Genomic DNA, 4,584 nt, shown 5'->3' on the forward strand with positions numbered 1-4,584 from the left:
TCTGATTGCCTTAACATTGGCAGGTGGTGGTAATTTTTCAATTACCTCTACCTTAACTTGATCCACCTCTACTCCTTTGTTTAAAATCTTGTGCCCAAGGATGATCCCTTCAGTCACCATAAAGTGACATTTTTCCCAGTTTAAAACCAGGTTAGTCTCTTGGCACCTTTTCAAAACAAGTGTCAGGTGATCAAGACAAGAGCTGAATGAGTTTTCATATACTGAGAAGTCATCCATGAAGACTTCCAGAAATTCTTCCACCATATCAGAGAAAATAGAGAGCATGCATCTCTGAAAGGTTGTAGGTGCATTACACAGCCCAAATGGCATCCTTCTATAGGCAAATACTCCAGATGGACATGTGAATGCTGTTTTCTCTTGATCTTGGGGATCTACTGCAATTTGGTTGTAGCCTAAATAGCCATCCAAAAAGCAGTAATAATCATGACCTGCTAGTCTTTCTAGCATCTGGTCTATGAATGGTAAAGGAAAATGATCCTTTTTGGTGGCTGTATTGAGTCTTCGGTAGTCAATACACATGCGCCACCCTGTAACTGTTCTTGTAGGAACCAGTTCATTTTTCTCATTATGAACTACTATCATACCTCCCTTCTTGGGGACGACATGGACAGGGCTCACCCAGGGGCTATCAGAAATTGGATAAATAATCCCAGCCTCTAGTAGTTTAGTGACCTCTTTTTGCACCACTTCCTTCATGGCTGGATTCAGTCGCTTTTGTGGTTGAACCATTGGCTTAGCATTATCCTCCAAGAGAATCTTCTGCATGCATCTGGATGGGCTAATGCCCTTGAGATCTCTTATGGACCATCCAAGAGCTGTCTTGTGTGTCCTTAGCACTTGAATCAGCGTTTCCTCTTCATGTGGCTTTAAGGTAGAGCTCATGATCATAGAAAAAGTGTTGTCTTCTCCCAGAAATGCATATTTCAGGGATGGTAGTAGTGGTTTGATGGAATCTCTGTGGTCTCTATATGAGCCTCAGATTCCTTTGGATCCTCAATAGGGAACTCCTTCCTGCTTGAGAGACGTCCCATGAGATATTGCTCATTGGGATTCGCGTCCTCTCCCTCCTCCTTGTATTTGGCCATATTGATTATATCAATGGCCTTGCATTCTCTTTTTGGATTCTCTTCAGTATTGCTTGGGAGAGTACTAGGAGGAGTTTCAGTGATTTTCTTACTCAGCTGGCCCACTTGTGCCTCCAGATTTCTGATGGAGGACCTTGTTTCATTCATGAAACTTAAAGTGGCCTTAGACATATCAGAGATTAAATTTGCTAAGTTAGAGGTATTCTGTTCATAATTCTCTGTCTGTTGCTGAGAAGATGATGGATAAGGCTTGATATTACTGAGCCTATTTCTTCCACCATTATTAAAGCCTTGTTGAGGCTTTTGTTGATCCTTCCATAAGAAATTCGGATGATTTCTCCATGATGAATTATAGGTGTTTCCATAAGGTTCACCCATGTAATTTACCTTGACCATTGCAGGGTTTTTAGGAACATAAGCTTCTTCTTCAGAAGATGCCTCTTTAGTACTGTTGGATGCATTTTTCCATCCATTCAAACTTTGAGAAATCATGTTAACTTGATGAGTCAACATTTTGTTCTGAGCCAATATGGCATTCAGAGCATCAGTTTCGAGAACTCCCTTCCTTTGAGGCATCCTATTGTTCACGGAATTCCTCTCAGAAGTGTACATGAACTGGTTATTTGCAACCATGTCAATAAGTTCTTGAGCTTCTGCAGGCGTTTTCTTTAGGTGAATGGATCCACTTGCAGAATGGTCCAATGACATCTTAGAGAACTCAGATAGATCATAATAGATTATATCTATCATGGCCCATTCAGAAAACATGTCAGAAGGACATCTTTTGGTCATCTGCTTGTATCTTTCCCAAGCTTCATAGAGGGATTCACCATCTTTTTGTTTGAAGGTCTGAACATCCACTCTAAGCTTGCTCAGCTTTTGAGGAGGAAATAACTTAGCCAAGAAGGCCGTGACAAGCTTATCCCAGGAGTCCAGGCTATCTTTAGGTTGAGAGACCAACCATGTTCTAGCTCTGTCTCTTACAGCAAAAGGGAAAAGCATGAGCCTGTAGACTTCAGGATCTACTCCATTAGTCTTAATAGTCTCACAGATCTGCAAGAACTCAGTTAAGAACTGGTAAGGATCTTCTGATGGATGTCCATGAAACTTGCAGTTCTGTTGCATTAGAGCAACTAATTGAGGTTTTAGCTCAAAATTATTTGCTCCTGTGGCAGGAATTGAGATGCTTCTTCCATCAAACTTTGACGTAGGTGTGGTATAATCACCAAGTATCCTTCTTGCATTATTGTTGTTAGGTTCAGCTGCCATCTCCTTTTCTTGTTCGAAAAATTTAGCAAGGTTGTCTTTGGATTATTGTAATTTAGCTTCACTTAGTTTCCTCTTCAGAGTCCTTGCAGGTTCTAGATCAGCTTCAACAAGAATGCCTTTTCCTTGTTCCTGCTCATATGAAAGAGAAGATAACAGAAAAAGAAGAGGAATCCTCTATGTCACAGTAAAGAGGTTCTGTATTATTAGTAGAAGAAGAAAGAGAATAAGAGTGAAGAAGAATGAATAGTTTGAATAAAGGGTAAAGGTAGGGGTAGTGATTTGTGATGAAGAGAGGTGAAGAGAAGTGTTAGTAAATAAATAAATAAATGGAATAAGATGAGAGAGAGAAATTTTCGAAAATTAATTTTGAAAAGGAGTTAATGATTTTTGAAAATTAAAGGTGAGATAGAATTAAAATTTAAAACAATTAGTTAATTTAAAAAGAATTTTGAAAAAGGGATGAGATATTTTCGAAAATTAGAGAGGGAAAAGTAGTTAGGTGGTTTTGAAAAAGATAAGAAACAAACAAAAAGTCAAATAGTTAGTCGAAAAAGATTTGAAAATCAAATTTGAAAAGATAAGAAGATAAGAAGTTAGAAAAGATATTTTAAAATCAAATTTTTGAAAAAGATAAAATTTTGGAAAAGATATGATATAAAAGATAGGATAAGATATATTTAATTTTTAAAATTAAAATTAATTACATATGTAACGACCCAACTCCCAGTATGCCATGGTCATACAAGAAGCTAAGTGTTACTAACTTATCCTTCCTAATTGTTGTCTATTATTTAATATTTGAGCCTGTTCCTTGTTAGAGCGATGCCAATTTTACGAGTAATTTTTTTTTATTTGTTATGGACGTTCAGGTAAAATAAACAAACATACAATGAGAGTAATATAAAAGTGGCATAAAGAAACATAGAAATACAGCTGATAATATACATCATGTACACTAACAAAACATGTAGCGTTTACACAAGATCAAGTCAGTTTACATCCTCGTCATCCTACGTAGCTAATATTTACACGACACTCCCAGGGCCTGGCCCATATAAAAAGCCGCTAAACTGGCACCCAGGCTAGCCTAACCACTATATAGCTCCTAGCTCTCGGGTGTACTAACACAAGTGAGAGACTAACTAAAAGATAATGTTAGACTAGAGTGTCATCAAAAGAATTATCCTGCTCTATCTCTATCTCAGGATCCTCCTCCTCCTCATCATCCGCAGCTACAACTATACCCTCAGATCCACCAGAAATACTGCTGTCACTATGTATAAAACCATTCGCGAGCACAGGTCCGTTCGCGTATATAGGAGCTACCCCATCGTCCGGTAGAGCCAGCTCATCAGGCTGTGGAAGGTCAAGGATCGGCTCAGGGGGAAAGACCCACTCTGGTGGTATCACAGGTACGTAGTCACCAGCTAACTCGGGCTCATCAGGAATGATAGGCTCAGGTTCCACCTCATTCAAAGGTTGAGCTGGTATAGGGTGCTCGGGGTCATCAGAAAAAGGATGTACAGGTGCGTCAGGATGTAACCAGGATAAGGGAAAGTCGTAAGGAGCATCAGGGTCAAAATGCGGGCTAGACAGAGGATGTTGAAAAGCTCGATTAGGTAACGCATATCGTCTAATACGAGGCTCCAATCCCATGATGAAGTAAATGTGATATACCGGATCCTCGTAGACATAAGGGTCCTCAAACTCATAGAAGATCACGCCCGTCTCCATCTGAGGGGGAGGAAGGGAGAGAAGGGGTAAGAACTGGGGAGTCCTTAGTAGGGTCAGGGTTATTAGTTACGTTCATTTATTTGGGGTCGATTAGCAGACGAATAACATAATATAGCGAAATAGTAAACAGAAGATAAAGATAGAAATAGAAAGTAGAGACAACAGAACACAAACAGAAGAACACAAGGAAATAAAGCACATACATAGCACTCAAGCAGACAAACATAAAGAAATAGTTCACACACAAGAAAAAAAGCAACAGAGAATGATGCGCAGACAAGAATGATGCATGTCTAGCCCTAGTACAGGCCATGAGCTCATGTGTCGGTTGGCTGCCCGCAATCCCGACATTTATCCGGTCACGAGTAATCCCGATTTCCCGAATACGATTTTCCGTTCCTAAATAAATGCGCATATAATAATAGCCGCTCATTTGAGACAGCCTCTGCTTACTGCAGGAAAATATATATATATA

General features: G+C 39.5%; 1 non-coding gene across 1 annotated transcript; it reads left to right on the forward strand.

Annotated features, from left to right (window-relative positions):
- Window positions 1-1,872: 1,872 nt before the first annotated feature.
- LOC127743423 (small nucleolar RNA R71) lies at window positions 1,873-1,976 on the forward strand. Its single transcript, XR_008004815.1, has one exon. It is a non-coding gene; the product is annotated as a small nucleolar RNA R71 (small nucleolar RNA).
- Window positions 1,977-4,584: the final 2,608 nt, after the last annotated feature.

The sequence above is a fragment of the Arachis duranensis genome, chromosome 10 (assembly GCF_000817695.3).
Source record: "Arachis duranensis cultivar V14167 chromosome 10, aradu.V14167.gnm2.J7QH, whole genome shotgun sequence".
In the NCBI taxonomy this organism is placed as follows: domain Eukaryota; kingdom Viridiplantae; phylum Streptophyta; class Magnoliopsida; order Fabales; family Fabaceae; genus Arachis; species Arachis duranensis.